Consider the following 25,464-nt stretch of genomic DNA (forward strand, 5'->3'; position numbering starts at 1 on the left):
CAGATCGGCCTGCTTTTTCACAGCTGTCCACAACTCACAAGCAGTGTGAGGTTTATCACCTAAGCTTATGAGTTTCAGCACAGCCTGTTGCCGCTTGGCTGAGGCAATACTGCAGCGCTTCCAGCTTGTAACTGATGTGGTGATATCTGAGATGGAGGCTGAGCATGAGGAGAAGGATGATGCGCAGGAGTTGTACACAGTGGGGGCTACTCTGACTGACATAGGGCCCGCAATCCTCGGTGTGGGGAGGATGTGTTCCGTCCCAAGGTCCGACTGGGTCCCGGCTTCCACTATGTTTACCCAGTGTGCCGTCAGGGAGATGTACCATCCCTGGCCACAAGCACTTGTTCACGTGTCCGTTGTCAGGTGGATTCTCCCAGTAACTGCATTGTTGAGGGCACGGCAGATGTTTTGGGACACGTGCTTGTGTAGTGCGGGGATGGCACACCGGACAAAATAGTGTCGGCTTGGGACCGAGTACCGAGGGACGGCCTCCGCAATAAGGTTTCCGTCTCCACCAGCCTAAAAGGCAGCATTTCCAACGCAAGCAGTCGTGAAATGTGCAAATTTAGGACTGCGGCCTGTGGGGCATTAGCTGTGAATTTGCGCTTTTGTTCAAAGGTCTTGGATATGGACAATTGAACGCTGCAGTGGGACGTGGACGTGGACTTTGATGCTGTTTCTTGAGAAACTGCCATAACAAGTGAAGACTGAGTGGAAGGGGAATCTTTGCATGCAGTATGGACAGGGGATTGCCTTGCACGCACAACAGGGGGTTCTCTTACATGCACAACAGCGGAAGAAGCAGTGGTGACACCCGCTGACACTGGTCGTGGACCCTGGGGTTTGCCCCACAAAGTCAGGTGCTTTGCTGACATGTGCCTGATCATGCTGGTGGTGGTCAGGCTGGTCGTTTTGTCACCCCTGCTGATGCTGGCCTGGCAGGTGGTACAAATGGCCTTTTTGGGGTTATCAGCAGAGTCTTCCAGACTCTGGAAGACCTACCGGTTGAACTGGCAACATCCCTCGTGTTGGTGTTACGGGGAACGGTTGCCCGCCTTCTGTCTGCGGCCACCACACTGCTTTTTCCTGCCTGTTGGGGTACTCTTCCTCCCTCCCCTTGTGTGCTGGGCAATTGTGTCTCATCATCGTCCACCTCTTGTGACAAATTGCCAGCGTCGCCATCCTGTGGCCGTGGCTGTTCAAATATTTGGGCATCGCTACATGGGATCTCCTCTTCCACCACTTCAAGCGGAGCAGGCGAGGGGCCCAAATATGGAAATGGACCAGTGAACAGCTCTTCAGAGTGTCCAACTGTGGGATCAGTTGCTGTCTGACGGCACTCAGCATGGTGGGAGGAAGGAGCATCAGGGTGAGGAGGAGTATGCGGTCGAGACTCACGGCTACTAAGACTTGACCGTGTGGAAGACAGACCAGAGGTGGTGGTGCCCAGGTGACTGGAAGTATTTTCTGCTATCCAATTAATAACCTATTCACTCTGATCAGTTCGCAAGAGTGTTGTTCTTGTGTGCTTCCCTAGTAATTCGGTCAAGAACTGGAAGCGAGAAGATGTGGCTGTTGGTTGTGGCACATTTTCACCTTGGCCACGGCCCCATCCTCTGCACGCACCATCACCAGAACGTCCAGTTCCACGTCCCTTGCCACGCACCTTGCCCATTGTAAATGAAATAAAATAGCTTACACTCGCACTATCAATGGCAAAAGGCAAAAGGGTAATAAAAAGGAGATTAGAACCATGGAAGAGGAAAACCACAGTTCTATTTCTCTGGCCTACACCAGAATCTTTTAAACAGATATATTTGTGTCTGAACAGTCACCGAGACACTCAAACTGTTTTTTTTTATGGAAAAAAGGCAAAAAAGTGGATAATACAGAGATTTGAACCGTGGAACTGCAAAACCACAGTTCTAGTTACCTGGCCGAAGCCAGAATCTTTTAAACAGATATACAGTCATATGAAAAAGTTTGGGCACCCCTATTAATCTTAAGCTTAATGTTTTATAAAAATTGGTGTTTTTGCAACAGCTATTTCAGTTTGATATATGTAATAACTGTTGGATACAGTAATGTTTCTGCCTTGAAATGAGGTTTATTGTACTAACAGAAAATGTGCAATCTGCATTCAAACAAAATTTGACAGGTGCATAAGTATGGGCACCTCACCAGAAAAGTGACATTAATATTTAGTAGATCCTCCTTTTGCAAAAATAACAGCCTCTAGTCGCTTCCTGTAGCTTTTAATGAGTTCCTGGATCCTGGATGAAGGTATGTTTGACCATTCCTCTTTACAAAACAATTCCAGTTCAGTTAAGTTTGATGGTCGCCGAGCATGGACAGCCTCTTCAAATGATCCCACAGATGTTCAATGATATTCAGGTCTGGGGACTGGGATGGCCATTCCAGAACATTGTAATTGTTCCTCTGCATGAATGCCTGAGTAGATTTGGAGCGGTGTTTTGGATCATTGTCTTGCTGAAAGATCCATCCACTGCGTAACTTCAACTTTATCACTGATTCTTGAACACTATTGCCAAGAATCTGCTGATACTGAGTGGAATCCATGCGTCCCTCAACTTTAACAAGATTCCTAGTGCCGGCATTGACCACACAGCCCCAAAGCATGATGGAACCTCCACCAAATTTTACTGTGGGTAGCAAGTGTTTTTCTTGGAATGCTGTGTTTTTTTGCCACCATGCATAACGCCTTTTTGTATGACCAAACAACTCAATCTTGGTTTCATCAGTCCACAGGACCTTCTTCCAAAAAGAAATAGGCTTCTTCAAATGTGCTTTTGCATACCTCAGCCGACTCTGTTTGTGCGTACTTGCAGAAACGGCTTCTTTCGCATCACTCTCCCATACAGCTTCTCCTTGTGCAAAGTGCGTTGTATAGTTGACCGATGCACAGTGACACCATCTGCAGCAAGTTGATGCTGCAGCTCTCTGGAGGTGGTCTGAGGATTGTCCTTGACTGATCTCACCATTCTTCTTCTCTGCCTTTCTGATGTTTTTCTTGTCCTGACACTTCTGGCCTTAACAAGAACTGTCCCTATGTTCTTCCATTTCCTTACTATGTTCCTCACAGTGGAAACTGACAGGTTAAATCTCTGAGACAGCTTTTTGTATCCTTCCCCTGAACAACTATGTTGAATAATCTTTGTTTTCAGATCATTTGACAGTTGTTTTGAGGAGCCCATGATGCCACTCTTCAGAGGAGATTCAAACAGGAGAACAACTTGCAAGTGGCCACTTTAAGTAGCTTTTCTCATGATTGCATACACCTGGCTATAAAGTTCAAAGCTCAATGAGGTTACAAAACCAAAAAAAGTGCTTTAGTAAGTCAGTAAAAAGTAGGCAGGAGTATTTAAAACAAGAAAATGATAAGGGTGCCCATACTTATGCACAGGTCAAATTTTGTTTGAATGCAGATTGCACATTTTCTGTTAGCACAATAAACCTCATTTCAAGGCAGAAACATTACTGTGTCCAACAGTTATTACATATATCAAACTGAAATAGCTGTTGCAAAAACACCAATTTTTATAAAACATTAAGCTTAAGATTAATAGGGGTGCCCAAACTTTTTCATATGACTGTATTTGTGTCTGAACACTCACAGACACACTCAATTTTTGTTTTGGTGGGGGGGGGGGGATACCAAAAGGTTAATAAGACGGGTATTTGTACAGTCTGACTGAGGAAAAAAAAAAAGAGGATTTAGATGAAAAAAAAAGGATTTTTCCTGGCCCCTGAGACCTGGGGCTAAGTCGATCAATTTGAGCAGCACACAGGACTGTAATGCAGTGTTTGTTGGTAGAACCACTGCGTCTCCTATACAGCCTGCCTGCCTGATATCTGGGATGGATATTTGTCCTCAGAAGTACTGTTTGTTTGATTTTGCAGGCTTTATAGACCGTACACTACCTATTTCGCAGTATAAATCTCTCCCTAGCTCAGCAGCACTCTCCTTACACTATCTGATCCAGAGCGACTGTATTCAAGATGGTGGCGCCCGGTTTTAAATACGCGAGGTGACGCTGTGCGGCCAGCCAATCACTGTAATGCCCACAACCAACATGGCTGCGGCATTACAGTGACTGGCTGGAAATCCCTGCATGTTCATTGGCTCTGTAAAGAGTGCAAAACATGCAGGGCGGAGACCAGAGCTCCCACCCGAGTAACCCGAAAATGCTCAGTGCTCGCCGAACATCCCAAGTAGTGAGATGCTCGGACGAATACCGAGCAGTGTAGAGCATGTTCGCTCAACACTAGTAGAGACGTGTGGACGCGTACTCTTCCAAATGTTGTTGAAACTGGCGTGCTCATGGATTTGATCCCTTGAGCTTGTGTTTTATGGTTGGCTTGACAGGAAACACACTTTTTCTGAGTTTTTGGGTTTTGTTTTCTGTCTGTAGTCTGTCTAGCTTAACACAGGTGTTTTCCTTTTTCCACCTATCATCTTTAGGGTGCAGCTTTATATTCTGTCCCCAGTGGGCGTTTCTTGCTGGTGATGGATTCATTTAGATGTTCTGACATTGTATTGATGTTTGGAGCCAATCTGTGAGCTTTGAGATAAGGATTTTCAACTTGATGTTTCTTTGCTGTACTTTGCACCTCTCTTCTGTTTAACTTTAGTAAGTAGGCTGTATACTTGTTAAGAGTAATTGCTTTACACTTTGTTTGATATTTTGTTATTTACTTTACTCCCTGTAACATCTTTCCTTTGTTCAGCATACTTCTCTTGTAGTTAATTCACAACTCTACTCTGTGTTAAATATTAAATACGGATATTTATTTTATTCTGAATTCTGAATTCTGTACCATATATTGCATAAGATTGCATAAGATTGCATTAGCCATCGTGCTGGGGTTTCTAGATGACATGCGCTATTTGTGCATTTTTAGTTAGTACCATAAATAGAAGAACAGCTGGTATGACCAGCTAAATAACCCCATGTTAGAGACAGGGGGCACGCTCTTACAATTTCACAGGACACTGGATGACATATGGTGTCATCCTGACACCTGTGCTGGACACAGAAGCAATTCAAGATTCCAGGAAAAGTTGGGTGAATCTCAACTATTAAGCTAATTATGGATAAATGGAAAATCACTTTGTAACTAACTATTTTATGTAACTATTGCAATCATTCTTTTTAATGGACAATCCAAGAATAAATCGATACCTTTTTTTATAAGAATATCGTGATATCGATACTTTGATCGATCGCATCTGATAAGAAGTCCTCGATAGAAAAAATATACGGAAATAAGTATTTATTTACACTCTGCCCTCAGGTTCTTTAGGAGGAATGTGAAGCAACTCGATGGCCTTTTAGGGAGTTTAAGGATCCCATCCTCCAAGACATGTGAGAATGCCTGGCCTGATAAAGGTGTGAATGGTTACTATACCTCCTCCTCTTCCTCCTGTGCCACCACCTCATCCATCAACGCCTGAAGCTGTTTTTTTCTAGGAGGCATAGAAGGGGGATAGTAACACTGATGATGTCATCATCAGCGCTGGCCATGTTCATGCAGTACTAGACGCAGTGCAACACGGCACACACATCCCGCATGGAGTCCCACTTATTGATCATGAAGTGGTGTTGTTCCACAGAGCAACTCACCCGTGCGTGCTGTAGCTAAAATTCCAGTATCACCTGCTGCTGCTCGCCCCGTCTCTCCAGCATGTGCAAGGTGGAGTTCCACGTTGTGGGTACGGGACATATGAAGAAGGAGGGGGAAGGCAGAAGTGAAATTGCAGCGCAGACAGACGAGCAGCATCAGCGTGAGAACGCAGAAAGCACACACAGATGGCCTGAAGTTTCAGCAGCAGCTCTGACAGATCTGTGTAATTTTTTAGGAAGCTCTATACTACCAAATTCAGCACATGCACAAGGCAAGTCAAATCGGCTAAGCCTTGAGCTGCTACGAGATTTCGCAGGTTAGCAAAGGTACTGAAGGCACTCTCAGTCAACCAATCTAAAACCACCTCAACTTGTTCTGGCCTCACCATTTATCCAATGGTACTCGGGCCTACGAAATTACATAGAACGTCCTGTCACCTGCTTGCACGAGAGGAAGGTGTTTCATTTGGATGCATAGTAGACACAAATTGACCATGCCCTCTCTCTCCCTGCAGCTACATCAACACCATCAGCAACATGGCCACATCTTCTATTTGATGCTCTCCTCATTGTTTTCAACCCACAAAAATTATCACTACATCCCAAGATGAATTCCTCAAGAGGTGTAGTTCCAAAATGGGTGTTTATGCTGTTTGACATATCAGGGGCTCTTCAAATGTGACATTGCACACATCCACAGTCTATTCCAGCCAAAATAGCAATCCAAGATTCAAATAACATGCTCCTTTCTTTGGAATCAGTGGAGGTCTAACTACTGATCCTTACAATGAAGGGGCCACAGCACTATTGCATCACTGTTGCCCTCTACTGTTTTTACCTGCACATTAGCAGTTCTAGTGCTGCCGACTGTGTAAAGAAGTGACATTCAAGTGCCATGGAAGTCATCGGTTGTGCAAGGGAAACCTCTGAAGGTGATGCATACAGCACTAGAGTAGCTCATTGGTTCCTTCATTCTCATGATCGATTTGGGTAAAAAGGTTTAGAGCCTCATCATCATAAAGTGATGACATATGAGTATTTTCACCCAAAATGTATTAGTAAGTAATATCTAATTATTAATACATATCCCTAAATATCCTTGCTTTTTACTGGATTTATCCAAGCAGAATCAGTATTTCAGCTTGAAAATGAATTAATCCAACAGTATGCCATTACTGAGCCCTGCCATGTACCCAAACAGTAGTTTTCCACCACAAATGGAATATTGTAGTACTCAAGAAAAATTGCACAACAAATTATGTGGTCCAATACTCCTGCTTCTCTTGAGATAATGAAAAATTGGGGGCTAAAGCAACATTTTATGGAAAAAAATGAATTTTTTTTACTTTCCTTTCCCAATGATATAAACTTCTGTGAAGCACTGTGTGACCTAAATGTTCACTGTATCCCTAGATGAATGAATTCTTTGAGGGGTGCAGAGTCCAAAATGAGGTCACTTGTGGAGGATTTCTGCTGTTTTGACAGGTCAGGGGCTCTTCAAATGCAACATGGCATCCGCAATCTATTGCAGCCAAAATGGTGCTCCAAAATTCAAATAGCATTCTTTCCCTTCTGTGCCCTTCCTTGTGTCCAAACAGTAGTTTCCAACCATATATAGGGTATTAGTGCACTCAGGAGAAAGTTCACAACAAATTATAGAGTCCATTTTCTCCTACTCTTGGGAAAATGAAAAAACTGGGGCTAAAGCAACAATTTTGTGGAAAAAATGTAATTTTTTTATTTTCATGTCCCAATGTTATAAAGTTTTGTGAAGCAGCTGTGGGAAAAACGTGCTCACTGAACCCCTAGATGAATTATTTGAGGGATGTAGTTTCCAAAATTGGTAATTTGTGTGGGTTTTCTGCTGCTTGACATGTCAGGGGCTCTTCAAATGCAACATAGCATCCACAATCTATTCAAGCTAAAATAATCAGTAATCAGTAGTTTCTGACCACATATGGGTTATCAGCGAGCTCAGGAGAAATTGCACAACAAATTGTATGGTCCATTTCTTCATATTAACCTTGTGAATAAGAAAAATTTGGGGCTAAAGCAACATTTTTGTGAAAAATAGCTAATTTGTCATTTATTGTTTCCACTTTGTTTTAATTCCTTTAAAGCACCTGAAAGGTTAACAAACTTCCTAAATGTGGTTTCGAATACCTGGATAGGTGCAGTTTTTAAAATGGGGTCATCTTTGGGCATTTTTTGACATATAGGCCCCTAAAAGTCACTTCACATGTGAAGCGGTCCCAAATAAAATAGGTTTTGTAAATTTTGCAGGAAAAATGAAAAATTGCTGCTAATTTTTTAACCCTTCTACATTTATAAAGAAAAAATATATACTTTACATTAGCATCATTTTTTAAACATATGTGGCAAATGTTATTTATTAATTATTTTTGTGGCATAACTATCTGTTTAAGGGCATAAAATTAAAAGTTAAAAAATTGGGAATTTTTCAAAATTTTTATTCAATTTCCAAATCATATTGACCTAAATTTACTGCTCATATGAAGTACAATGTGTCATGCAAAACAAACTCAGAATCACTAAAAGCCTTTCAGAGTTGTTATCACATAAAGTAACACTGGTCAGAATTGAAAAATTTGCCCTGGTCAGGAAAGTGAAAACATAAGGCAAGTCAGAGCGATGGTCATGTACTGGATGGAACAGAGTGAAACATGCGGTGAGTAGGGCGGCGCTTAGAAGGAGTGCGAGTGGTCGGCGTAACACAGAGCTCCTGACATCTTTTTAAATTGGGGAATGCTATGGGTATGCCATTTTTCTTGTATATTCTCCATGGGATTCTCTTTAACTCTATGTACACACATTGGCTTTTTCAGGTGATTCCACTCAGAAACAGTCTAAAGAATGAAAACGTCAAAAACACTTACAGTGCATATGTTAATTTTTTTTTAACTTTGGTTATAAGAAAATACCTGACCATTCATCAGGCTACTTCCGCATGGAAGCCACTTAATAGTTTTTATTAAAATGTAATAAAAACTACTGTTGGCAAAAACAAGTGAAAAAAGAAAGGTCTTTAAAATTTGACTTTTTAATGAAAAATTATTTAAAACCGAAATTCTATGATACAGAAAAAAAAAGTTAGCACAGGTACATCATGGAATACAGACGCTCCGTGTTCCAGGCACTAACAAGTGTCCTCTATCTGAGCTCAGATACATTTTTTCAGATATCTCAATATGGGAAATTTTTTTTTTTTGCTTCCTAGCACTTTGAGATCTTTTTTGGGAAGTTAACAATATTGGGTATTGTGCGTACCACTTTCAATGCAATTTGAGAGAGGCTTCATCAGTTTGCAATGTCTCTGTCAGCAGTAGAACATTGGCTGGATATGGCTGGATATTACCAATGGCTTTTATGCATCTGCTCAGATTGCAAACTGAATTAAGGCCCTTGATACCAAGTGCATCTATGTAGAGAAGCCTCCACATTGAGGGTCTCAATACTACAATTACAAGGAGTACTCTTCTATTGTGCTTTTGGCCTTGGCAAAAAGCAACTGCAAATTTATAAATGTAGATATTAAGGTCTTTGGTAGGACTGCAGATCCAAAGCTAGAAGGGGTCAGTGGATTCTAAGAAACCAAATTTCTGTTTCACAACCACAGATACTGCCCAGCCCCTCTGGTGCTCAGGAACCATTTGTCACTGTAGCCGATAAACAATAAGCAAAATGTAAATTCATAAAAATGTATTCACAAGTTCACAAGGATCTATGATACTCCAGTGGATGTTGATATTGAAGAAGATGTGCTCCAACTGTATTTTGCATTTATTAATCTACTACATAACAAATGGTTGTACTGATTTATGCACTTGTGGCCACTGGGATTGCTACTCACTTTGGTGGGTCGTGAGGCAACACAGGAAGCATTTCCATTTAAATGTTCATGATGGTTTATTGGTGCTTCATAAACCAGCCACAAGCAAAGGAAAAACAAACGGCCTTTCAGTGCAGGCAAAACAAAGTACACATTTCTTGACAAAGTCTCTTTAGACCCAGTCCAGATCACACAGGCTGGATAGGATCCAGTATGCTGGCTCAGTCTGGAGATATTACACTGGAGGTCTTCTTACCTCCACACACACAGACCATGTGTCAAACAACAGACTCCATTTTAACATGTGGACCACAGCCAGAGGTAGGGTATGTGGGCAGCCAGACCCGCCCATCTCTCAGGCTGCACGTAAAACTTGGGCCAAATGCACAAAACAAGCCTCTTAGTAATATGTGCACTACAGCAATACTCAAGGTTTACATCACAAATAACAACCACCTCTGTGATACATACCTCCCATCAACTATGTGTCCGGTCGCCACCTTACACCACCTTTACATCTAGTATTGTTGCACAACCATGTGAAATTGAGGTAACAGCATTGGTGTCATGTCAGAAACCTCCCCATGTGACACCATATTGGAGACTCCACTGCCTAAGGAATTCATTTAGGGGGGTAGTGAATATTTTGAACCCATAAGTGCCTCACAGAATTTTATAACATTGAGACGTGAAAATATGACAATTTTGTGGTAAAAATTTAATTTTTGAATTTGCTGCAAACTTTTCAGGTATAAAAGGGTTAATAGCTGAAACTGATCTAACAAAAAGGTGTTCACACCCCTATAGGGATAACACATTCAATTACCATAATAACCAGAGGGGTAAATAAACCCTAATTTAGGGATGCGTTAAAACATGACTTTTATTTGATACTAACTTAAAATTATATATGTGGTAAATGAATTAAAAACACACTAGCGTGCCAGTGTTTCCTATGTCTTATTTATGATCAAGACGATCTAACTTATTCATTGAGCAGACTGATTCAGCTTCTGTATAATCACGTATTCATCATGACTGCAGTGCATGAATTATAGATAACCTCGGCTGAATTACTGTTGCTAACATGCACACTAGTATCCCTAGTGCTATTAAGAACGAACTATCACATAGCCACCCCAACAAGTTTCACCACAAGGGCTTCCTCAGGGGGTTGGGGTTATAAAGAATGCAGAAAAACGTGGTGCTGACCTTTTAAAGCGTTTGTTCAAATACCATAGGTCTATTGAGAACCTATAGATTGGTTAGCTGATATCAGACAATCAAACATAGCATTCATATGAACCATACATATACCATGGTCCTCTGCTGTCCAATCAGATCATGTATACGTACCGGTCCTTTAACCATCTGGACAAATGGAACTATAGTTTCCCCCAGCATCAGACACCGACAAACCACATTGCTATATTGCATGGTCTAATAGGACGTTCCCCAACCACTGACAAGCCATTACCCGCACACATGCACTGATGTCACATTGTTTACCTATGTTGTCATTGGTTATCAGCGCCGGCCATTTGTTGCATGCGACGTGCCACTCCCTGATAAGGCCATGTACGATGACGCTGCTCTGAACCTCATCCAATCGCATTCAGGCGCTGACGTCTGCAGGCATGCGCACTTCTCACCCCTCGCAGTGTGCAAGTCTTTACATTTAGACTCTAAGGCAATTGATAATCAAAGTGCGCATGTCAGAGTTCTTAGACAGACAGCGGAAGAAAACCTCAATAGTCCAATAAGATAATACTGGCAATGTAGATACATAGATGAGCGCAAGATATGTTACTTCATTTTGTACCATGAGAACTCAATATTGACATTAATCAAGTTGCTCATTAATAAACATTACCAGTATCCAGAATAATAGAAGACAAAATGACAAACATGCTGGACACTGAGTTATAAGTAAATATCGGCTAAATCGTACTACTTGTGTATTAATCAGAAGTTTATAAATCCACTTCGCATCCTCCCTTAATAAGAGTTGATCCAAATTCCCTTTCCTAAGACCCAAACATAATTTTCGGATACCCCAAAAAAACTGATCCAGGGGTCTATCTATATGTGTCAAGATTTCATCTATCTACTTCCGCCCTCTGTCAGATTATTGTTTCCGGATACTATTGGGATTGGAATGATATTCTTATGCACCTTGGGAAGTGCATGAAAAGTTGTTATTGTTGGTTGAGGATTAAAAGAATTTTAAATTCATCCTCTGTGATCAGTTTGTCTTTTATAGCCTTTTTCAACATATTTTGCAACTTCCCAAGGTATATTTCGGTGGGATTTTCCTTCAATATAATATAGGTTTTTGTATCCCCTAGTAGATCCTTAACCATCTGAACATAGTCCTCACTGTCCATGAGGACAATGTTCTCTCCCTTATCAGAAGAGTTTATAGTCAAACCTTTTTTAGATGCTAGTTCATTCAATGCCCTCTGTTCATTATCAGTAATGTTAGTAACTTTGTTCTTATTTAATCTTATCTTTTTCAAATCATTCTCTACCACAGTCACAAAGGTCTCTATGTTGTGATATTGTGAGAAAGGAGGGGTATTCTTGCTTTTCGGTTTTAATGACGAGAGTGGGGGTTGAACCACTTGACTTTGTTATTTGCCCTCTTCCAATAGTTCCAGAATTTCTATAGCTACCTCCTCCTCAACATTTCTTTCTTTTTGTGATACTTATACAAGGCTAGTCTTCTTTCAAATAAATTCACGTCATTTGTTCATACAAAGGGGTCAAAAGATGGTGTTGGGGTAAAAGACAAGCCTTTCCTTAAAAGAGACACTTGATTCTCCTCTAGATATATTGATGATAGGTTAAAGATCTGCAAGTCATCAATTGTTTCAGCCTGATTCACATTTTTCCAGCCCCATTCCATTGTTCAACTCAATAACACTCGCGTCCGACATCAGTGGTTCAGACGCTGAGATCCTAAAAAAACACTTGGCTGTGTTACGCCCATGAAAATAGGAAAGGGAGTCATTGTAGTGGATGTAGTGGTCTGATTGTTCAGGTGACTTGAATTTGTTAATTGCTCAATATTTCTCTGTAAGTTCTGTTCTAGTTTAGTCAAATCTGATAATCCTGTATATTGTTGTATCTCGCTAAGTTCTTTATCTAGCTGCTCATTAATCTAATAACCAGATATTGTTTTTCGTAGTTTAGCAAATATTCAAGTAGACGTGGGAATTTTCTGTTAATAACTGTTCCCACCCTTGAACAAAGTTCAAATCTTCCCTATGGGTATTGGGGAAGAGGTTGATCCTCAGAACTCTATAAACAGTTCTCATCTGCAAATACGTCTCCAAACTTGCTATCTTCCACCAGGCTCTTGTTTGTTGTTTAAACAATTTGAGTAGATTATTGAAGATTGTATGACTATCACTCTGGATAGAGGAGATATTAGCAGAAGAGAAAACTTCACTTTCTTCTTTCAGAAGACTATCCAAGCACGGTTTTTGAAAAAGAAAACCTGCCATACTCGTGTTAATAACCCACCGACCAAGTAGGGCTAACCTAGGACCCGCTCAAATTTTAACAAATCTAGCAAAAGGTGTACACACCACTATAGAGATAACACATACCCTTACCATATTACTCGGAGGGGTAAATAAACCCTAATTTAGGGATGCATTAAAACATGACTTTTATTTGATACTAACTTAAAATTATATATTTCATAAATGAATTAAAAACACACTAGCGTGCCAGTGTTTCCTATCTATTATTTATGAATAATATGAATTTATCAATACGATCTAACTTATTCATTGAGAACACTGATTCAGCTTCTGTATAATCACGTATTCATCATGACTGCAGTTCATGAATTATAGATAAACTAGGCTGAATTACTGTTGCTAACATGCACACTGGTACCCCTGGTGCTATTAAGAACGAACTATCACATAGCCACCCCAACAAGTTTCACCACAAGGGCTTCCTCAGGGAGTTGGGAGTATAACGAATGCAGAAAAACGTGGTGCTGACCTTTTGAAACCTTTATTCAAACACCATAGGTCTGTTGAGAACCTATAGATTGTCCGATATAAACTAACCAATCAAACATAGTATTCATATGAACCATACATATGCCGTGGTCCTCTGCTGTCCAATCAAATCATGTATACGTACCGCTCCTTTAACCATCTGGTCAAACGAACCTATAGTTTCCCTGAGCGTCAGATGCCGACAAACCACATTGCTATATCGCATGGTCTAAGAGGACTTCTCCTAACCACTGACAAGCCGTTACCCACACACGTGTGCTGATGCCATATTGTTTACCTATGTGGTTGTCAGTACCGGCCATTTGTTGCACGTGACATGACACTCCCTGATAAGGCCATGTACAATGACGCTGCTCTGATCCTCATCCAATCGCGTTCAGGCGATCCACTTCGCCGTAATAAGTTATTGATTTTATTTTTTATTTTTTGCTTCGTTCACCGTGTGGTAAAAGTGATTTGTCTGTCAGGTCAGTTAGATTACAGCGATACAAGACTTATATACTTTTTTTTATGTTTTACTCTTTTTACAAACTAAAAACAATATTTTACAAAAATGAATTTGTTTTTGCATAATCTTATTCTGAGAGCTGTAACTTTTTTCTTTTTTTTGTCGAAAACATTTTTTTTTACTTTTTCACTAAGTCCCACTGTGTGACATGTATAATTTTTACTTTGATCACTGATCTCATACACAGCAGTACTCGTGTACTGCTCTGCATGAGACCTGTCAGTGCTTCACTGACTCAGCCTGGGAAACCCAGCTTATAGCTGGATCTCACAGGCCACCGTACCCTGAGGTCATCACTAGATCTCAGGGTACCATGGTAACCATCGGGACCAGTGATTCTCATTGCGTGGGTCTGATGGTTACTAAGGCGATCTTGCGACCCATTTGTAACCACTTTAATACCGCTGTCACGATTGACAGCAGTATATAACGGGTTAAATCGGCCCCGATCAGCATCAAAACCGGCCAGGGTCGATACTGAAGGGTGTCAGCTATCACTTACAGCTGACACCCACTGGAAATTCGGCCGCAGGGTGGCGCTATACTATTATTCCTCAGCGCCGTGAAAGAGCAGCGCTGAAGAATAAGTACCCTTAATGATTACCGTGAAAAGGCGTATCGGCGGTTATTAAGGGGTTAAAGGGAATCTGTCACCAGGTTTTTTCCACCTAATCTGAGATTAGTATAATATAGAAATAAAGACAGTAATTCCAGCGATGTATCACTTACTGGGCTGCTTGTTATAGATTTGATAATAATCAGTTTTATCACTACAAGACTAGTAAACTTGCTGCTGTGTTTTCCTCCATATTCATGACCTTGGTAAAATTCTGTCCCAACCACTGATTGGCAGCATTCTTCCTATCCACAGTGTACACAGAAAGCTGTCAATCAGTGAGATGGGCGAGGTTATACAGAGCTCAGCATTCAGAAAACTGGTAGATCTGCAGCAGATAAAACTGTGATGTTATAAAAACTGGAGCAAGCAGCCCAGTACGTGACACATTGCTGGAATAAAGGTCTCAGCCCAAATATCATGCTGCTCTCAGATACACTAACAAAAACCTGGTGGCAAATTCCTTTTAAGGCTATGTTCCCACGATAGGTATTTGGTGAGTCTTTGATTTTGCAGATTTTCTGCCCCATTTTTGCACCTATTAGGTAAATTAGGCTACTTGTGTTTTTTCATTGCATTTTTCAGAGTTTTTTAACATTTGTTTTTATTGCATTATTGACTCCGTGCTTGTTGTCTCTTTTTGGTATGTCATATGTTAAATTGAAGGCATTGTCTACAACTAGGACAATTCCTTCTTATTCCACATGTTTGGCCCCGATAAAATAAAAACACCTATACTCACCTCCCGTGCCGACACCGTTCTAGTGGTATTGACACTCACGTTCCCGGGGCTCACGTGCAGTTGTTATGACATGTGAGCCTGGAAGCCAATCACCACTGGCATCATGGTCTTCGCCTTTAGATGTATTCGGAATTAAGAGGAAGTGAACCGCCAGCCGTAGCTCCAACTTTCTCTTTATTACATATAAGTCCGAAGGCGAGGACAGTGACGCCAGTGGTGATTGGACAACGGGATCATGTTCATAACAATCGCACATGAGCCCTGGGAGTGTCGACACTGCTGGAACAGCGCCGGCATGGGAGATGAGCACAAGTGTTTTTATTTTATTTGGGCCAAACATGGGGAATGAGATAGGGTTGTCCTAGTAGATGACAACCCCTTTAAGCTGCTTTGTCTTTGATTCATCCTGGAATTTGGCTTTGACAACACTAGTGTTGAGCCACCCCCGTAGTGTTCGAGTTCGGTTCGGTTTGTCGAACACCCGTGTGTTCGCCGAACTGTTCGTCGAACTGTTCGTCGAACACCTTCGAACACCGTTAAAACCAATGGCAGGCAAACAAAAACACATAGAAACACATAGAAAACACCTTCAAAGGTGTCCAAAAGCTGACAAACTGCTCAGAAGACACAACTAACACATGGAAAAGTGACAAGTACATATAGTCATGCGAAAAGAAAAGAGGTGGAGGAGTAAAAGGAGGGGGAGACACAGATATAGGCATGTCATGCCCTTCTAAAATCCAAAAAGTGAGAAGCCGAGACGGCCAGTCCGCTCCTGCCCGTGCCACCTCCGTGTCGCCGGGTTTGTGCCAGAGCCGCGGTGAACCCTGACGGCCAGCCCCCCTCTCCCAATACTGGTGCCTGTCCGCTGGTGGGTCGAGAGAGCCCCCCTGTGGTGGAGGCAGCTCTAAGCTTTTTAATTTAAATTGTCCCTCTAATTTGAATGAATACACTTTAAATCCATTTACAAGGATCTATTGGAGGGCAAGTCTCATGCCAGCAGCCGCGTAATTCCAGCTCCAGTAGCGTCCACTAAAGCTGCTGCAGTTAAAAAGCTTTTATAAGGATCGAGCTCGGCTGTCCACCGCAAGGCATCCTAGTGCCAGTCCCAGCCCCTATGCCTTGGGGTGCCTCCTGATGCTCTTCACTAAGTATCCCGTGGTCCCGAAGCATTTCCTTTGAAAAAATTAAGTGTCCAAACTACAGGTGGTGTAGCTTGCTTAACAGCCGGGATAATCCGCTGACTAGCAGACACTGCTACTAGGCACAAAGTATTTCCTGGGCTAGATGCAGTTAAAAATTTGTAAGTAGATACTCTCGTTGGATGCTGATAAAGCATTCCATAGAGTCTCCTGGCACGCCATATATGATTCTCTTAAAAAGCTTGGGGTAGGGGTCTAGGGGACCCTTTTATAGCCAAAATCACGGCCCTGTATCACAATACGTCACCTAGGCTGAAGATAAATGGAACTGTAGCACCGAGGGCTCGGTTGCTACAGACGTATTGCACCTCACCCAGAGGTGTGATATCTCACTCTCAGATAAGGATGGAGTGTGGATCAGGACCCGACACCTGCATGCATTACACCACATTGCCGTGGGGCAGGGCGACCAATATGCCCCTGAGATGGGCACGACAGTCCCTGTCCCTGGCTGGAGTGGGGGGAGGGAACACTGAGGAAGGGGAACCCTGCAGTGCAGGAGCAGGGAGGAAGCAGTTCCTGGGTGCATTGAGAAGGGAGTATAAAAGGTGGGCACCATCTTAGTTCAGTGCAGAGAAGTCTGAGCAGAAGTGGCAGGGAGCAGGGGCTCTGCATGAGCTCTGCTCCGGAGGCGGGCCTAGTAACAGAGGCCCAGGCCTGCAAGAGGGAGAAGGAAGGAAGAGGAGCGGAGAAGGCTCCAGGAACGAGGAATGAAGGGATCCCAGGGGTGCGGACGGGCGAGTCGCCACCGCACGCCCGAATCCACCTGCGTGGAGGGGTCAGGCCAAAGGGGGAGACCGGTCCCCGAACTAGTGGAGGCAGGAAACGACCCTCAGCTAGAAACCGGAGGCTCTGACATTTTATGTGGCGCAGCCCCTTGCTCCACCCGCTAGGAAGGCACCACATAGGGTCAGGGAAACTGGCGCCAAGTTTACCAAGAGGAGGCCCGAGGCAGCCGGACAGAAGTGTTGGTAAGAAAGGCCAGACAAAGGACACACAAAGGGGGTCCTGTGAAGCGCTCCAAAGTTATCTGGGAGTTGTCTGAGCCCCTCACCTGGTGAGCACAGTACGACGTGGGCAGCCGTTACCTGCAGACGTGGTCTGGATAATAAGAACTGTGAGTAAAGGCCCTGAACTGCATCACTGACTCCGTGTCGTTACTGCTGCTGCCCTGCACCATCACCCCCATCCTCCGCATACACTGCCCTGAGGCTATACTCCTCCCGTGGGGAGTTATGCTACGCTCTGCTGCACCCACAACACCAGCCTTAGCGGTCTGCCCTGTAGCGGCGGTTCACTCTGACCGCAATCCACGGGTGGCGTAGTCGGACATTTAAACATCAAAACCACATAAATAGTTCCGCCACTGGTTTGACCGCCCTGAGCCACGGAACCGGATCGCCGCCACGAAGACTACAACCACCAGCATCCACCAAAAAGGGTCCGGCTCCGGGTGTCCCAAGGCCCAGGGGGTGCGTCAGAACATTTTCATCACCTTTCACAATCACCAATGGGACAAGGCAGGGATGTCCTCTGTCCCCTCTCTTATACATCCTAGTGACGGAGCACCTGCTCTCATCAATTCGCCATAACCCCAATATTAGGTGGATTGAGGTGGGAGGCACCGAGTACAAGTGCTCTCTATTTGCTGATGATGTCCTAGTATATATCACTCAATCACATATATCCATCCCTGCTGTTATGGCTGAAATAGATCACTTTGTTACATGGTAAAATTTTAAAATCAATGCAGCGAAGTCTGAGGCCCTCGATGTCTCCCTCCCTAAATCCATATAGGATTCCATCCAGTCCAACTTTCCCTTTGCCTGGCCCTCACAGGGTATCAAATACTTAGGAATTCCTATTCATAGAGACCTCTCCCATCTATGTTATCTTAATTTTGGGCCCTTTATTGAACAATTCCATACAGACCACGGTTGGCAAGTTAGAACTGTAAGATTCACTATGTGAACCACTGGTGTTTTGTGGAAAAGCACATGTACACCGCGTTCCAAATTATTATGCAAAAAGTGTTTAGGAGTGATAAGGGAAGAATTTGTTTGTTTGTCAGTTAAACTCATTGATGGTGATGTGTGTCAGGGCTCTTTATATCACTGTAAGCAATTGCAGACACCTGTGCTAATTAGTTTGGCAGGTGTGTCCAATGAAAGGCAAGACTACTTAAGAAGGCTCTCTCACATTATTAAGCAGCCTACATTTTCTGCCAAAATGGGAAAGAAAAAGGATGTGTCGGCTGCTGAGAAGCAACAAATTGTGGAGTGTTTAGGTCAAGGCATGACTACAATCAACATTGTGCGATGATCAGGATGAAGTGTCTTGGCAATCAAGAAGTATGTAGCTGATTCACAGTACACACGTGTGCGTGCTGATAAGGGCAAATTGAGGACTCTTTCCTACAGGCAATTACGTCAGGTTGAAAGAGCAGCGGCAAAAAAGCCTTGTCATAGCAGCAGACAAGTTTTTGAAGCTGCTTGTGCCTCCAACGTCCCCCGAACAACAAGATGCAGGGTCCTTCAGAGGTTTGCAGCTGTGCATACGCCATCCTGTCGACCTCCTCTATCCACTTCACACAAGCAGAAACGGCTCCAGTGGGCCAAGCATTACATGAAGACTGATTTCAAAACTGTTTTGTTCACGGATGAGTGCCGTGCAGCGCTCGATGGTCCAGATGAATGGAGTGGAGGATGGCTGGTTGATGGACACCCGACGCAAACACGGCTACAGCGCCAACAAGGAGGAGGTGGAGTAATGTTTTGGGCTGGAATCATGGGGAGAGAGATTGTCGGCCCCTTTAGGATCCCTGAAGGCGCTAAAGATGAACTCCATAATGTATGTGGATTTTCTCAAACAGCACTTCCTGCCATGGTTCAAGAAGAAGAACCGTGTATTTCACAGCAAGATCATTTTTCTGCATGATAATGCACCATCTCATGCTGCACATAAAACATCTGCATCTCTGGCTGATATGGGCATAAAAGGGGACAAACTTATGGTGTGACCCCCATGCTCCCCTGACCTCTACCCCATTCAGAACCTTTGGAGCATCATTAAAAGGAGTGTCTATGATGGCGGGAGGCAGTTCACATCTAAGCAACAGCTCTGGGAGGGTATTCTGTCCTCATGCAAAACAATTGAAGCAGAAACCATCCAAAACCTGACAAATTCAATGGACGAGAGAGTTCAGAAGCTCCTTTCGAACAAGGGGTCCTATGTGAAAATGTAACATCACCTAGAATAAAGTTTTGAGTTGAAAACTGTTTGATTTCAGTTTCTAACAACCTGCTAATGCTTATAATTTCAAAAATGACCATTTTTTTGGTCTTTATTAAAATGAAAAGGTTGATCGAAAAGTTTGGGGGATCTAAGAGTGTGGCAACCCAGTAGTCATGATTACTTCGAATTCTGACAATATGAGGGTCATGCTGCAGGTAGTGCAGCAAGAAGGCACTTATGTGTCTTGCGCATCTCGGAGCCCCAAAATTATTTTCCGGGCTAGATGAAGCTAAAAATTATTTTTAATTTTAAATCTGGTGAAGCTTATTATAGATGGCCTAATAGGATCAGTGCTGCACACTGCTACAAAGCCCAAATTATTTTCCAGTCAAGATACAGATAAACATGATTAGTAATTTGAAAGCTTAAAACGGTTGGTAGGGTGATTTTAACCAATCATCAAGCTTTTACTCTCCCCAGGATGACACAGGGGTAGAAAAGTCGTTTCGGATCCATGATTTGTTCATCTTTATGAACGTGAGTCTGTCTACATTATCAGTGGAGAGCCGCGTGCGCTTATCTGTCAGCACACCACCAGCAGCGCTGAACACACGTTCAGACAGAACGCTGGCTGCGGGGCATGACAAGATCTCCAAGGCGTAAGTGGCTAGCTCCGGCCATTTATCCAGATTGGAAGCCCAAAAAGAGCAAGGGTCCAGTGACACAGTCGTGGCTTCAATGTTTACTTGGAGATACTCCTGTACCATCGTCTCTAGGCGTTGACTATGTGTCAGACTTCTTGTCTCCTGTGGCCTTGCAAAGGATGGGCTAAAAAAGTGGTGAAATGATTCCGCAAAATTGATGTTACCAGCAGATACTGTGGTTCTGTTACGGTTTGAGTGCTGAACACTTGACGGTCCCACGGTTGGCAAGTTGGAACTGTGAGATTCACTACGTGCACCACTGGTATTTTGTGGAAAAGCACATGTAAGATTCTGCAACAGTCTCTGCTGATACTCCTGCATGCGTGCATCCCTTTCTATGGCAGGAATAATTTCTGCAAATTTACTTTTGTACCGGGGATCTAACAGTGTGGCAACCCAGTAGTCAGGATTATTTCTAATTCTCACAATTCGAGGGTCATGTTGCAGGTAGTGCAGCAAGAAGGCACTCATGTGTGTTGCGCATCCAGGAGCACCAAGTCCCTGTTGTGTTGGTGGCGAGGTAACAATCATGCTTCCTTCCTCTGTCCTCTCCCCCCAACCTCGCACAACAGAAATGTGATCAAGGTCTCCCTCATCTGATGAGTCTTCCATCAGTTCGTCCTCCACTTCTTCCTGGGCTCCTGCACCTTCCTCACTAGTTTGGCTGCTACCATGCGCCCTGGTAAAATCATCTCCCCCACCCTCACATGCCTGCCGCCCTGGTGCTGCCGACCGTCTGGACCTTGCAGATGTTAGCCCTTCCGCATACAACTCCTCCTCCTCTACTTCCTCCACCTCCTCTTGTGCCACCACCTGACTCCGAATTCTGTTTAACATGTGCTCCAGCATGTAAATCACCGGAATAGTCATGCTGATAATGGCATCGTCAGCACTAAACATCTTCGTCGCCATTTCAAAACTGTGCAGAAGGGTGCATAGGTCCCTGATCTGAGACCACTCCTCCAGCGTGATTTGCCCCACCTCTGAATCTCGTTGGCCCAGGCTATACGTCAGAACGTATTGCGCCAGGGCTTGTCGGTGCTGCCACAGTCGCTGCAACATGTGCAGAGTTGAATTCCACCGGGTAGGCACATCGCATTTTAGCCGGTGAAGTGGCAGGCCCAACGACTTCTGTAGAGATGTAAGTCGCTGAGCTGCGGGATGCAAACGGCGGAAGTGAGCACACAGCGACCGTTCCCTCTGCAGAAGGCCATCTAGTCTGGGATAGTGGGCTAAAAATTGCTGGACAACCAGGTTCAACACGTGAGCCATACAAGGCACGTGTGTGACATTGCCCCGGCGAAGGGCCGCACCCAGGTTTGCAGCATTGTCGCACACGGCCTTCCCTGGTTTCAGGTCCAGTGGAGACAACCATTCATGAAATTGGTTCTCCAGAGCTGACCACAACTCCTCAGCTGTGTGACTCACATTTCCCAGACATTTCAATGTAAAAACCGCCTGATGACGTTGAGCCCTACTGCCAGCATAGTAAGGAGGTGTGCAGGATCCCTTCTGCGCAGTTAGAAAGCTTGTGGCATGACCAGACAGGCTTTGGGTGCAGGTGGAAGACCGAGAGGAGGTTGAGGAGGCAGAAGCAGTGGAGGAAAAATGACATAAAGAGGATTGACGCACAACTCGTGGGGACGGCAAGACTTGGACAGCAGCCCCTTGTCCTGCTGTCACCATAGTTACCCAGTGCCCAGTCAGCGACATGTAACGCCCCTGTCCATGCCTACTCGTCCAAGTGTCTGTGGTGAAATGCACCCTGTCACACACAGAGTTTCTCAAAGAAGCGGTGATGTTGTGTGCGACATGCTGGTGGAGCGCAGGCACACCTTTCTTTGAGAAGTAGTGCCGACTGGGCATCTGGTACTGGGGCACTGCGACGGACATAAGGTCTCGAAAATCCTCTGTGTCCACCAGGCGGAAAGGCAGCATTTCTGTAGCCAAGAGCTTGCAGATGGTGAAATTCAACCTCTTAGCTTTCTCATGGCTAGGAGGAAATGGTCTTTTACTTGTCCACATCTGAGGGACCGAGGGCTGGCTATTGTGCTTAGACGGGGTTGATAAGGGTGTCCCCGGCAAACTGCCGGTCTGTGAGGAAGATGCAGGCGGACATGTTAGGTTGCCTTGATCCAAAGGTGGTGCTATCAATGTCGGACAGCGCTCAAGACCAGCTGGTGTTACCACCTCCAAAGAAAATGATGACCTGCCAATCACGCTGGCTGTTGCGGGTAAAGAGGTGGCAGGTCTGCGCCCCAAAACAGGTGTGACTGCTGTCCCCCCAGTCACAGAGGATGAAGAGGCCGCGGATGCACAAGATATGGCAGACGGTGGTTGGCCCGGCCGGCTAGACCGCATTGTAGCACACTGAGCTTCCCACTGCAACTTATGCTTCATGTCCATGTGCCGGTTCATGCATGAAGTACTCAAACTATGTATTTTTTGGCCTCTACTTAGCTTTTGCTGACAAATGTTACAGATAACACGAGTTGGGTCATCTTTATCGATCTGAAAAAATGCCCAGGCTATGCAAGGCTTAGCACCCATGCGACCTGAAGAGCCACCACGACTTGTGGTGAGAGGCAGAGTTGTGTTTGAGGATGCAGTTGTTGACGTGCTTCCAGTACTACGTCTCTGTCCAGGAAGGCGCAACCTGACCTCGTCGTCACTAGCATCTTCCTCCACCTCCTCTGCTGACCTCATCTCTTGGCTGACTGTGGGTTGACAGTAAGTGGGATCTCCGACCTCATCATCATCACCCTGTGCGTTATCACACCCGTCGTCCTCAGAGCCAACCTGTTCCTGCCCTGACAAAAAACTAAAGTTGTCGCTCCAATCAGGTATTTGAGTCTTATCATCGTCTTCCTCATTGTCTCCACCAACAGGAGTTACAGTTTGGGAATGAGGGTCTACATTATGGTCAGAACCTTCTGCGTCTGGTCCTGGATCCGACTCATAAAGATTCTGGGCATCAGTGCAGATCATTTCCTCGTCTGGATTCACAGAAGCGCTGGAGTCGACCTCTGATTCCCAGGCTATAGTATGAGTAAACAGCTCTGCAGACTCAACCATCTGTTCTACCTCATACTCAGACGGGCAGCTGGAGATTTGGGAGCTGTGAGGAAGCAAGTGCGATTTGGGTGACACCTTTGAGGACTGGAGTATTTGTGATGTTGAAGTTGATGTGGAGGAGAGCCCACTTAAAGGAGCACTTGATATCCGTTGAAGCACCTGCTGTTTTTGTGCCTCATCTGGAATTTGTAGCGATTGGCGTGGCCGTAAGAAAGGGATCTTATCACATTGTCCGCTAAAAGAAGTAGACATTTTAGTTTGGCTGGAAGATGGTCTTTCTTCTGCACCTACCCCACGGACACAACCTTTTTTCCCCTTCCCAACACGCCTATTCCCCTTTCCACCAGCAGCAGGCCTTTTTCCACTCATTTTGGTGGTTAACTAATTCACAACTCTGGAGTTGTTTGCACAAAAAAAACAATGGATGGTAACCGAGCAGAGCTGAGTGGCCAAACTGTGGTATTAGGCCAAAACTATTGGCTGGGTTAGAAAAAAATTATTTTTAATTTGCAACCTGATGGAGGTCAGTATAGATGGACTAATAGACCAAGTCCCACACACCGCTAGAAGCCCAAATATTTTTTCAGAGCTAGATGCAGAAATTTTTTTTATTCAATTTGCAACCTGATGGAGGTCAGTATAGATGGACTAATAGACCAAGTCCCACACACTGCTAGAAGCCCAAATATTTTTTCAGAGCTAGATGCAGAAAAAAAATATTTTTAATTTGCAACCTGATGGAGGTCAGTATAGATGGACTAATAGACCAAGTCCCACACACCGCTAGAAGCCCAAATATTTTTTCAGAGCTAGATGCAGAAAAAAATTATTTTTAATTTGCAACCTGATGGAGGTCAGTATAGATGGACTAATAGACCAAGTCCCACACACCGCTAGAAGCCCAAATATTTTTTCAGAGCTAGATGCAGAAAAAAATTATATTCAATTTGCAACCTGCTGGAGGTCAGTATAGAAGGACTAATAGAACAAGTCCCACACACTGCTAGAAGCCCAAATATTTTTTCAGAGCTAAATGAAGAAAAAAATTATTTTTAATTTGCAACCTGATGGAGGTCAGTATAGATGGACTAATAGACCAAGTCCCACACACTGCTAGAAGCCCAAATATTTTTTCAGAGCTAGATGCAGAAAAAAATTATTTTTAATTTGCAACCTGATGGAGGTCAGTATAGATGGACTAATAGAACAAGTCCCACACGCTGCTAGAAGCCCAAATATTTTTTCAGAGATAAATGAAGAAAAAAATTATTTTTAATTTGCAACCTGATGGAGGTCAGTATAGATGGACTAATAGACCAAGTCCCACACACTGCTAGAAGCCCAAATATTTTTTCAGAGCTAGATGCAGAAAAAAATTATTTTTAATTTGCAACCTGATGGAGGTCAGTATAGATGGACTAATAGACCAAGTCCCACACACCGCTAGAAGCCCAAATATTTTTTCAGAGCTAGATGCAGAAAAAAATTATACTCAATTTGCAACCTGCTGGAGGTCAGTATAGAAGGACTAATAGAACAAGTCCCACACACTGCTAGAAGCCCAAATATTTTTTCAGAGCTAAATGAAGAAAAAAATTATTTTTAATTTGCAACCTGATGGAGGTCAGTATAGATGGACTAATAGACCAAGTCCCACACACTGCTAGAAGCCCAAATATTTTTTCAGAGCTAGATGCAGAAAAAAATTATATTCAGTTTGCAACCTGATGGAGGTCAGTATAGATGGACTAATAGAATGATGCTATGCCCAAAAGATTTTACTTCACTAGGTGCAGTAAAAAAATTGGTATTCTATACACAGGTGGTATATCTTGCAACACAGAT

Source organism: Phyllobates terribilis, unplaced genomic scaffold, assembly GCF_046119375.1.
Source record: "Phyllobates terribilis strain yellow unplaced genomic scaffold, ASM4611937v1 Scaffold_1__5_contigs__length_1240528914, whole genome shotgun sequence".
Lineage (NCBI taxonomy): Eukaryota > Metazoa > Chordata > Amphibia > Anura > Dendrobatidae > Phyllobates > Phyllobates terribilis.